Here is a 12847-nt window from a genome sequence, read left to right as displayed (position 1 = left end):
TCATGAATCCACTTGCTGACCGGCTGTCGGTATTGAGCAATTTTCTTTGTAGGGTTTTATATCTGACCATACTGTACCTTAACATCCTACAGTACATAAGGCAAAAATGTCAAAATGTCATTATGCTTTAAGTACCATGTGACGTGTCAAACTAGGAGGTTTTCATGATTCTGAACCCATTCCAAGCATTAGTTTTGCACAAAAAAAACACTCCTTGGGCCATAGCCGTGATCACAAAATGTGATGAGGTCAGCACATTTGGCTATGGCCGTTTTTATATTTGTATTATATTTTATAGATTGTCAATGGTATGGTCACATATATCCCCATTTACAGGTCAAATAAATTGCTCAATAGCGACAGCCAGTCAGCAAGTGGATTCATGAATGTATGTACTTAGCTATGTACTGTATATAGACAATATTTTAGGCCAATAAAAAAAACTATATACCAAATGTCTTTTGTAGTCATCAGACTACATGATGACTAAAACTACGATGAAATATATTGACAATTTCAACAAATAAAGACGCAAATGGTAGGGAGGGACTACAGTATAAAAGACCTAAAAGACAAGTCATTTTATGTTTCGTTGCGCTCGGTTGTTGCGCTCTGAAAATAGCAGATCTACAAGCCTTCACAATATTGTATGGGGGGGGGAGTAAAAAGTTCAATAGGCTATTTGGCAAAAAAGAAAATGCTCAAAATTGTACATAAGCACAGTACCGCTGCTCGGTGGACAAGCGGAGCTGTGTGTGTGTGATGCTGACAGAAAGGCATCCATTTAGTCCTATAGGAGGATTGACCGCATCCAATCGATGCAGCGCTGCAGAGGACTTGGGTGGGAGTGGGACGGTGACATCAATCGTAAATAGTGCGGCGGAGAATGAAGCGAGCGAGATGAGATGGGCTGGGGGAGAGGGGGGCGGGGGGGCATGGAGGTTAAGGCAGGATGTTGTGTAACAGTGGTAGACGTTTCCCCTCAGGTGCCTATATATATATATATATATATATATATATATATATATATAATCACACTCATATGAAGCTCTTATAATCATACAGTACCATCATCATACATCACATTCCGTGCTGCTCAGCCAATCAAAGCTTCAATGTGTAATTTTCTCAGCCAAATCAAATTATCCAAACACAAGCCAATGTTTGTGTTCACAAGCACTAGATTTGGAAACCCCTGCTGTATACACGTAAGACACATCATGTAGACAGAGAGAGAGAAGTACTGTAAGTGTTAAATTTCGCACATCTTTGACATTTTAACAGAAACTCAAGGACTTTATGGGGGCGAGATCTGAAGCAGAAGAGCCTGGTAAAGTGCGGTAGAGGGATTTTAGTTGTATGGCGGTTCAGTGATGCTGCAGTAGATCACAGCTTGAGGTGAACTGCTAACAGAACATGGTTATGCTTTTAGCCACTGTGGTCAACATAGTGCTAGAATGTGGACATTTTTGAGTGGCGTTTGCATGTTCTCCCCGTGTCTCCTAGGGTAGGTAAACCCCAAAAAAAAAAATCCTTGTCTCTAAACTACCTCCCCCTGGCCAGCCGAGGCGCCTGAAGGAGGGGAAAGGAACTGGTTCCTTCCACGCGCTACGTCCAGCCGGGGAAACCCCCCCCCCTGTCAGGTGAAAAGAAGCAGCTTGGACTCCTCATGCATAGAAGGAAGCATGAGGTCAGTCCACATGGCGCTAGAACGTTGTGGACCTCGGTCCCAGAAGAGCTCAGAGGCAGAGCTGCCAGATCGAGAGATCATGCAAGATAAATAAGCAATCAGGTCTATGAAAACAAGCCCAAAAGAAGTGACTAATAGGCCACATGAGCAGTTGAAAAAATAAATATATATATACATTGGCTATTTGATGCGATGCGTTGTGAGCTTGTAGATCTGCTATTTTCAAAAACCAACTAAGTGACCAAAGTCACTTATAATAAGCAGATCTGGCAACACTGCTCAGAGGCATATTGCAGGTGCAGAGCGCACGCACGCACGCACGCACGCAGTGAGTGAAACATCTTTCGAGGCAGGGGCATGCGAAAACCGGTTCGGCTTGTGAAATATGCAAGACGGTATTTCAAATCCAATCTCTTCAAAAAGCCCTGTTGCCTTGGGATGTGGGTAAAACAGAGAGAGCTGAGGGAGAGAGAGAGAGAGAGAGAGAGGGGGGGGGGGGGGGGTATATAACAGCAGCAGAGGAACTTGAATTATAGATGGTTTGGTGACATATAGTGGAGACCTCACCATGTAAAAATGCAGGGATAAAGATAGGATGAATCACACAAAGCACTCATACTGTCCCTCTGCTGAATGTCACCTCAATGTCAGAAACCTACCGTATGGCCACACTGTTGCTCAACGCATATATGGGTACAGAATGAAACCTATGGCCACACTGTAAACTGTAAAAGGCCAAATTCAGTAGACACACGCAGATATCGTTTTCAGAATATACTTTATAGAGATGCACATTCACAATATTGAAATTATGACCGATATCTGACCTCCGATTATTTGCAGGGTCATACCGGCCGATACCGATTACGATACATTACAATATATTATTATATTTATATTTATTATTTTGAACTCATCGCTGAATTTTTACTTTTTTCATTTTAGTTTTGCTTGTGAAAATAGCCCCCCAAATCCCCTTCGCTGGAATTGAAGCTCACTTCCGGCTTTTAGTTCAACCTGCTCTTCCTATTGATGGCCCAGCAGATGTCTCTCACCTTCTTACCGGTTTCAAGAATTTCAATGTATCTCAATGAGGTTTTGAGCAAACTTTATACTTGATTTTATTACCTTAGTAAATCTTTTCATAAACACTTAAATTGCTAGTTTAAAGTCTTTTGGTCCCATTCATTTTAAAATGCACATATTGTTTCAGATGCTGCTGCTTATAGGAAATGGCTACGTAACCACAGGGCCACTGGCCGCAGGCTGCTAAAGAGCTCCTTCCACACCAGACAAATGTGACGCATGCACGAGTCAGCCAAAGCCAAAGCAACGCTTGGGAAATGCTCATTTGTATTACACGTTATGTTTTGGACATTACTTGTTGCTAGACAGTCTGGCGGAATCTGTTGGACCATTCCACTGCTGCTCATACATAAATTAAAAACATAAAACATCATTACATTTAATTGTTTACTGACACTATTTAATTATTATGTGCAGTTGTGCACTAATGCAGTATAATGCATTGCAAATGCTCACACACTCTCACACACACACACACACACACACACACACACACACACACAGCATAATGATACACTATCCCATGCAAAGCTAAAGTAATACAACTAATGCAGTACCTTAATACGCTATATAATAACTTCATGCACTGTGTAAATAAAGCAATTACAGTGGAAACAATTCACCCAGAAGGGCTGCATGTGTTTCCCATTTATCATTTTAGCCCTCCCGTCAAAATAGAAAAGAATCAACATCCGAGTCCATTTCTCTCAGGAACACAGTTACGCACACTTTGGAGAGAATTATTTCCCAGCCGGTGGTGTGTTTATTTCTGAGCAGTAGCTGGAGAGAGAGAGAGCAATGGTCTGGCACAGAGGACTGCTTCACTCCCTGGCACTGTCTGTTATCTCTGAATGTTCGCGCACGCACACAGACGCGCGCACACACACAGACGCGCGCACACGCACACGCACACACACACACACACACACACACACACACACACACACACACACACACACACACACACACACACACCAATTATTTTGAGGACGACAGTGATAGCAGCATCGCGATGAGTTGTGTGCTTGTAGGTCTGATATTTCCGGTGTGTAACACCCGGGCATGCAAGAAGTATAAATGTTTTATTTATTTTTATTTAACCAGTAAAAACCACATTGAGACTGAAGTCTCTTTTACAAGTGTGAACTGGCCAAGAGAAGAGGCAACATAAGTGACAGCTCTGCCAGTAAGGCCCTCCCTGAACATTCGGGGGTTCGAACGTTCGCTTGTTAAGGTTGGCACTCGAATCTTCATTAATGGGCTTGAACCTTTTTTTTTTTTTTTTTCATGGACGCTTGTCTTATAAGAAACGACTTATAAGATATGACTTGGCTTTTATAAGATTTAGATGTTATTAATAATGGTGCTTAAATCCTTCCCGGGGACACGTTGTGAACTTAACCCTTATTTCACTGATAGTCTATGCAATGTCGCCCCCCATAGGATCTATTTATGAATTGCAGCCTGGTTAAAAGCACTCGGAGGTTCGGAACTCGAAGGTTATCTTTTAAATTAATTAGAAACTAATGGTTCGGATATTCGCTCGAAAATTCCTGCCGAAGTTCGAGTCCTAAAAGCAGGGCCTTATCTGCCAGTAACAATAAATACACGACAAAAACAAGACAAACATGCAATGCTCATAAATACAGTACCCACTACCGAAGAAGATCACGTCAAAGCAGGAGCAAATCAGGCAAACCTCTGACCCTAACCCCTAAATCTAACCTCTAAGGGCCTTATTTTGTGCCCAAAGTCGCACTACCCACTATTTAAGGATTTCGCATAGAGCATGGGGCGTTCCTGTGTCCCAATAGCTGCTAATAGCCTTATCCTTAAAACACCTGCACTACCCCTCACATTATGCACAGGGGTATATTTGGGTATATTGAATTTTGTCATCATCACAAGTATAGTAAAACACACACACACACACACACACACACACACGCACACACGCACGCACGCACGCACGCACGCACGCACGCACGCACGCACGCACGCACGCACGCACGCACGCACACGCACCACTGTGAATCGGTCTCCCCTCATCTGTGAAATTGCTTCCACATGAAAGGTATAAAAAGACTTTGGTCGGTTGGCTCTCTGAGTGTGGCAAAAACAAAGTTATCCCATGCGCAGAGCGTAGTGTTGTGTTTCCATCCACTCGTCCAGAGATGTTATCCCGCAGTCGGGGCCAGATAAGAGCACTGGGGGAATTCAATTATGTTTGTGTGGAAAAAAAGTGAAAGGTCGCTCTTCCAGAGTCGCTGCCTTTTCAGACCTCTGAGCTCTGCGTGGACTTTCACATTTAATCGGTTTCTCTCTGGAGACACATGGGTCCACTTTGGACGGGGCGTGCACGGGCGGCGAGGGTCTGCTGTGTGAATGTCAAAACAACCCTAAAAGGGCCTTGGGAGGACAGCTGTGATGTGGAAAGGGTTCGAGGATGCGGGGGAGGGGGGGGGGGGTGTGGGCTTTGTAACCGCAGCGCAAACTAATGGTGCGTGTCATAGTTGTCAAACGGATGATGATGAAGGACTCCTGGCCTAGAGATGAGAGAAATGGAACGATGATAATCCAAGTATAGTGTTTCTGTGAGACGTGTAAAGTAACTAAGCACATTTACTCAAGTACTGAACTTGTAAGTACTGTTAGCTATTGAAAAATAGCAGATCTACAAGCTCATAGCGCGCCACAGAGTGGCGCGCTTCAAGCTTGTAGGTCTGCTATTTTTGAAAAATCGAAGAACGACTGACAGAAACTGCCAGGATTTTTAGAATCTGATCTCAGGTCAAAATGGGTATAAATAACTGGAATATTTCCAAATGTCTGTACTTTTACTTCTACTCCACACCACTACAGACTAGCCGTTTTCTGAACCTTAATCTGATGTTATTATACAATCAGTGGTACAGGTGAAAAATGTCAGACCTCCACCGTGAGCGCCCACAGCTCTGAGCCTAACCCTAACCACGAACAGATAGAGACTCACTTTCAAATCTGTTAGGTGACAAATGTGCCTTTCCAACGAGGTCTCCGTTGCGGTAATATCTCGTTCAGACGCATCGCTTTGTAATCCATTCTTGAAATAAAGTAACATTTGAGTTGTAAACAGTTTTTTTTTTTTGTTATAAATCTACCGACAATGCATACATTTCCTGAAGAGTCACATGGCCAGGCTCGACCAATAGCAGAGTTATAATATTATATGCAACCTATAGCTTTGGCCAAATAGCTCTGGTTGGCTGGATGGCCGTTCAATAGCCGAAACAGGCTAATAGACTTTCATATAGGGGAAACGAAGTTGGCCAATAACAGCGGGACTTGCCTAGAACTGCGGTGGGATCCATAATAAATCTTTGCGTCTGGGGGTCCCTGTAATAAAATACTTTGAGATGGAGGGGTCAGCGGCCAAGTACATATCATTTTGTGGATCCATGACATGAAAAGGTTTGAGCGCCAACGATAATATATCTTTACTCAGCCGCAGTGTTCACTTTGGCCACTCGCAAGTCCAACAACACAGATCTATACTGTATTTTCAGGCTAAGCACAATAAACAGAGGTGTAAAGAAACTAAGTACATTTACTCAAGTACTGTACTATTTTTTGTAGGTATTTTTACTTTAATGGATTATTTCCAATTTTCTGTAGGCCTACTTTTACTTCTACTCCACCACATCTCAGAGGCAAATATTGTACTTTTACTCCACTACAATTATTTGAAAACTTACGTTGCTACGGTAGTTACTTGACTAGATTTTGGTTATTGTTATAAGTTAACAAATACATTACCCACTTCAGCCCTATTCATTTCTGCTATTTCCAAAGGATTTTTATACATTTCATCTGAATTACATTTTTGGTACCAATACTAACTTTTGTACTTTTACGCAAGTACATTTTGAATTCCGGACTTTTACTTGTAAGTATACTGCAATGTAGAGTATTTCTACATTGCTGTATTGATACCTGCAACAAACATGTGAGTACTTCCACCCCTCTAATGAGCTGCATTTCATTGCTCTTCTTCTTGGTCACAAAACAGTCACTGGACCCAATTTGCCCTGAGAAATGAAATACATTAGAGCAAGTATACCCCCCACCCCCCGCCCTGTGCAGTATGAAATACATAAATGAAATACATTAGAGCAAGTATGCCCCCCACCCCCCGCCCTGTGCAGTATGATTAGTATTGAGTAACACGCGTTGCTGGCATAAATCCTGACCTCCGGGGACAAAGGAGGCAGTAGTTTCCACGACATGAAAAGGCAACTGTCCTTGAAATGGACAATTTCCTATACTTACCGTGCGTTCAATAAAAGGACAATAAAACGATCACGAAGCCGTTACAATGTCTAATGACTAAATGTTGGATCCCTCCTAGCTTCTTTCCACATCATCTAAATCCACCGTTGAACAACACACAGCATGTAGCAAAGTTGCTACGGTGGAGTGCTGCCTTTCAAATGGAGTGCTGTGATTTTTGTAATTATTTTTCATGTTTTTGTGAAGTAACCAGAGGCTATAGACACACACTAGACGGACAACAGACTTCGACAAAGCACAGCTCAAGACCTTCTTCTAGACTCTTGCTTTTAGTTGATCTTTTAAACTAAATAATTGTCTCCACCAGGCCGAAGGCATGTGGGGAGAGTATGTTTTGCACTCCGTCCGTCCGTGTGTGTGTCCGTGTGTGTGTCCGTGTGTCCGTGAACAGCTAATCTCGGCCACCGTTAACCCGGTCGATGCCAAATTTTGCACACACACTCCCTGGATGCCAACGATGAACCTCTGCCCCAAACTTTCCAGAACGGCCTGTTATAGCGCCACCAGGAGGCCGCTTTGTGCAAAACAACCCGGTCGATGCCAAATTTTGCACACACACTCCCTGGATGCCAACGATGAACCTCTGCCCCAAACTTTCCAGAACGGCCTGTTATAGCGCCACCAGGAGGCCGCTTTGTGCAAAACAAGTTTTTGCACAGTACACCTACAGATTTTGTCCAAACATCACGCAAATTGGTACACAGTCTCTCTAGAGCCATTCAACGAAACGGGTCTTTCAGATTTATCAGACTCCATCCTGATTGGTTAAGATTGGCTTCCAAAGTTCACAGGAGTGCTCAGTTTCAAACAAAATGCTGCAAATCATGAACACATCGCGTGATTTCCGTGAAATTGTGCACCCACATTCCCACTAGGCCGAGGACGAAATGCCACATGAACAATTTCAACTCAGCCTCAAGGTGGCGCTATAACTGGCCGAAAAGTGTTTTTACCTCTAACTGCACGGATCTGTGGATAACCTGGTGGAGACCTGTGCCCGGAAGGGCACTTTTTCTAGTTACTATTATTTTAATGTTTTATGCCTTGCTTTTCTTTTCTTTTTTTCTCCATTGCTCTGTAAAGCACTTTGAGCTGCATTTCATGTCATGAAATGTGCTATACAAATATATATATATATATTTATTTATTATTATTATTATTATTATAAAATAATGCATAATATAAAAATAGTCTTTATTACGAGCAATTTAGCACAAGATTAACAATAAAAATAGAGACATTTTCTTTCCCTATTACCAAGTACCAACTAAACCCCTACTCGGAATTGGTTAATTTAGTATGTGGCTAAAGCAGTGACCACTCGTGAATCGTGATCACATCAAAGACACAAAGTGCTACAACCGAGTGCACGTTGAGTCAATGAACACATAGGCGTGAGTTCCCATACAGCATGTTGCTCAACTTTACTGAATGACTGCACCTCAGTGTGGAAGACACCACACACAGATTACAATGGCAGGCACTCTGATCTCATTGCATCACTCTTTGCAGCGCAAGCTGCTAACCCACTGTCTCCTCTCTTTTCCTTGTCTGAACTGGCCGTCATTCCCGAACACTTCCAAACCGAAACAATGATCGCAACTCTCTCTCTCGTTGCAAGCAACACGGTGTTCTGCAGCCTGCTCACGGTGTGGTTGTTATGTATTGTTTGCATTTAGGGTTTCTTCCTGGAGGCTGAAACCTTGACAGTCAAACGTGCCAATGAAATATAAACCATGGACTTCAGTTCCACTCCTATGCCGATGACACACTGCTGTACCTCTCCACCAAAGCCATCACCCCAACCACCCACTCCACTCTCACTGCCTGCCTCACAGACATAAAAACATGGATGCAAAAGAACTTTCTCAAACTCAACTGCAATAAATCGGAAATCATTATCATCGGTCCCAACTCCCTCACCAATTCCACCCAAGATTTTTCTTTAAACATTGATGGATCCACTGTCACACCCTCCACCCGCATCCGCAACCTTGGCATCATTTTTGACCCCACCCTTTCATTCCTCCCTCATGTTAACCAAGTCACCAAAACCGCCTTCTTCCACCTCAAGAACATTGCCCGTCTCCGACCCTCTCTGTCATTTTCTGCAGCTGAAACACTAATCCACGCCTTCATCACATCCCGCCTTGACTACTGCAACAATATCCTCCACGGCACTACCTCCAATGTTCTCAATAAACTGCAATATGTCCAAAACTCAGCTCCCCGTCTACTTACCAAAACCCGTTCCAGAGACCATATTACACCAGTCCTCCGTGACCTCCACTGGCTACCGGTCAAACAAAGAATCCACTTCAAAACACTCCTGACCACCTACAAAGCACTACACAACCTGGCTCCCCCATACCTCTGTGACCTCCTCAAACGTCATGTCCCCTCCCGCTCCCTCAGATCTGGTGACGCAAACCTCCTCGACATCCCCAAGACCAAACTCCGGACATGAGTGACAGAGCATTTGCCTTTGCTGCCCCAACCTTGTGGAATGCCCTCCCTAAGGCACTCAGAGATGCCCCCACCCTCCAAACCTTCAAAACCGCCCTCAAGACCCACCTCTTCAACATTGCCTTCCCTAGCTAACCCTTTTCACTGTCTTTTAATGATTTTTAGCTTCTAGTGATTATTTCTTTTTTCTATTAAAGTTGTTTTTATTTGTGTTGTTCTCTGTAAAGACCCCCCATGTAAAGCGTCTTTGGGTACTCAGAAAAGCACTATATAAGTTTGAGATATTATTATTATAAAGTAGGTTATCGGTTATCGGCCATAACAGCAATTAATTATATTGGATATTGATATCGGCCAGAATGTCTCATCGGTACATCCATACAAAGTTCCCCAATATTAAAGTGAATACACTAAAAGCTCTTTAGGGAGACGGTTCCAGAGAATGAGTACAACATAGGCCTATTTTAACAGCTGCATTATCCTCAGGGGAAAATATTATACAAAAATAATTCTGACAGTCTCTGAGACAGGGGGTTAAGTGAGGCTAGACTGGTTAGAGGATCAGCCATATTTCTATCACACGCATGTTGTGTGCACACACACACACACACACACACACACACACACACACACACACACACACACACACACACACACACACACACACACACACACACACACACACACACACACACACACACACACACACACACACACACACACACACACACACACACACACACACACACACACCTACCTTACTGCTGTGCCGTCTAGTTTCCATGGCAACAGCAGCACGACAAGCCCACAGGGTCCTTGTGCGCTTATTATAAGCGACTTTGGGATTGTAAAGTAGTTTGAAGTTGCGGGTTGTGTTTTTTGGGGGACTTGTCATGTGAAGGATGCCCAAATTAATATGTATTTGTGTGTGGAGAAGAACGAAAGAAAGAAAGAAAGAAAGAAAGAAAGAAAGAAAGAACTGAAAACAACGCTAAATTGAATTGTGATAGAGAACAGTATAAGGTATACGGGTACTGAATTAAATTGAGCTACTCAGGTGTTTTCAAGTTGTTATGTGCACGACTGCACGTATAAAGATTAAACACGTGTTTACGTGAGTGATGCCTCCATGCATCATGTAGGCCTAGTCCAGTCATGGTCTCCCACAGTGAGAGCCCCGCCCTATCCGTCTCGCAGCGTGACAGAGTGTTTTCAGCTGCGTCCTCCTTCGTCCCGGGTCACCTTTAACTTTTGGCCGACGTCACGTCTTCACTAATTACCGCTCCTCGTTATCAATTCCCTGTGATTAATGGGAGTGAAGGATACCTGAACTAGGTGGCGTACAGCTGGACCTGTGCAGCCAAGGACAAATGTACTTGCTGCTGTAGAGGTCACTAATGATCCGCTCCGAGAGCTTCAAAGGTTTCTCAACACATTATGTTATACTTTAGCTGTTGAAAAATAGCAGATCTACAAGCTCATAGCGCCACAGAGTGCCACGCTACGAGCTTGTAGATCTGCTATTTATTTATTTTATCGTGAAAATGTGGCGCAAATTGTTGCATAATATATTCTGTCAGAGCAAATGTTATAACTCAAATATTTGCTTCTGGGGGGTCCCTGGAACAACATATTTTCAGATGGGGGTCCGCAGCCAAATACAGATAATTCTGGGGGTCCTTGACATGAAAAAGGTTGAGCACCGCTGACATAGAAACATAGGTTTTTTCAGAAAACTGTTTTTGGATTTAGAATCGGTCTCAGGTCTAAAAAATAAAAAACATCTACAAGCTTTGTGGGCTTGTAGAACAGAGCTATTTCTGTCATATAATACGTGGGAATTCTTACATTGTGTAAAACACAAAGAGGCTTAAATTTGTGATCTCCACATTAATTTCCTCTCTGATGAGACATGTCATTAAAAGGCAGCATGTCTGAGCCAAATTGAGAGGTGTGTGTGCGTGTGCGCATGCGTGCGTGCGTACAGTACACAGCAGGTAAGGCTGTTCAACCCATTGAGTTAAAAAGATTGGCTTTAAAAAAATGTATGTACATGTATGTATGTATGTATGTATGTATGTATGTATTTTTCACCCCAAAGATATTCAAGTATTTTAATGATATTCCTAAAATAGCAGATCTACAAGCTCACAGCGCGGCGCGAAGTAACGCGCTGAAGCTTGTATACCGGCTATGTTTTTTAGGGGGAGGCATATACCGGCTATGAATAGGCAAAGTCTAAATCTACACCATTGTTTCCAAAGTTTTAAATGGTTGTAGGTTGTTTCAGGTAGAGATGTACCAATACCACATTTTGTGATTTATTCTGTATGTACTGTAGCAGCACATCTGATGACGCGCAACACACAAATAGCCCATCTGCAAGCTCACGACACGTCATGCAGCGATGCACTGTAAACTTTTAGGTCGGCTAATTTTAGCACAAACACGCACACGCACGCACACACGCACACACACACACACACACACACGCACACACCTGAAATAATGAAGCATATGCCCTTTTCTTTGCTCCTATTATTTGTTGTCTGGTTTTATTTTTAATTTAAAAATAAATGCATTAAGTCTCGCCTGCTATTGAACACCCTTTACGTCTGTGTGTGGTTTACAAATATAGAACCAATGAAATTAAAAAGCACTTCTTACTAAACATCCTATTTCCACAACACATCCTTTCATTGCTCAAAGTCAGACAGAAAAATCTCCACGTTGGTGGTCAAAAACCTCCCCTTGAGCTGCATTTGGATGAAGTGATGACAATACAAGGACACATCTAAGTATCTGGCTATGTATAAAGTCACCATATCAGATTTCTTTCCCATTTCCTGAATAGTTAATAGTCATGGTTTCTGCAGGACAGCAGAGATATTTACTTCATTTATAGTTTTTCTGCTGTATTGTTATTGTACCACGCATTCACCCGACCCCCTGAAAAAAACCTTTTCATTGCCATTCTTTCATTCTGTTCAGCTGTGTTGCTGGGATCCCTGCTGTTTGTTGACCATTTGGTGCAGAGTGAAACTGTAAAGGTCCTTGCAGACTGGACGCGTTTTTCGGAAAACCGGCGTAAAAACGCTGCTAAAAATCCGAAAAACGCAGCAGTGTGCAGGGACATTAAAGGTCTAGTAATAACAAGAAATACCATATGTTGGTTGTCATGTGCCTCTGCCGGAGCCAACCAGTTACACTTTACATGCATGTCTTTCTGTCCTCATAGGTTACTCATGGACTACAGTAGCTGATGCACTTTCCCAA

The sequence above is a fragment of the Protomyctophum parallelum genome (assembly GCF_964188405.1).
Source record: "Protomyctophum parallelum genome assembly, chromosome: 22".
NCBI lineage: Eukaryota > Metazoa > Chordata > Actinopteri > Myctophiformes > Myctophidae > Protomyctophum > Protomyctophum parallelum.
Note: the sequence above shows the minus strand (reverse complement) of the source record.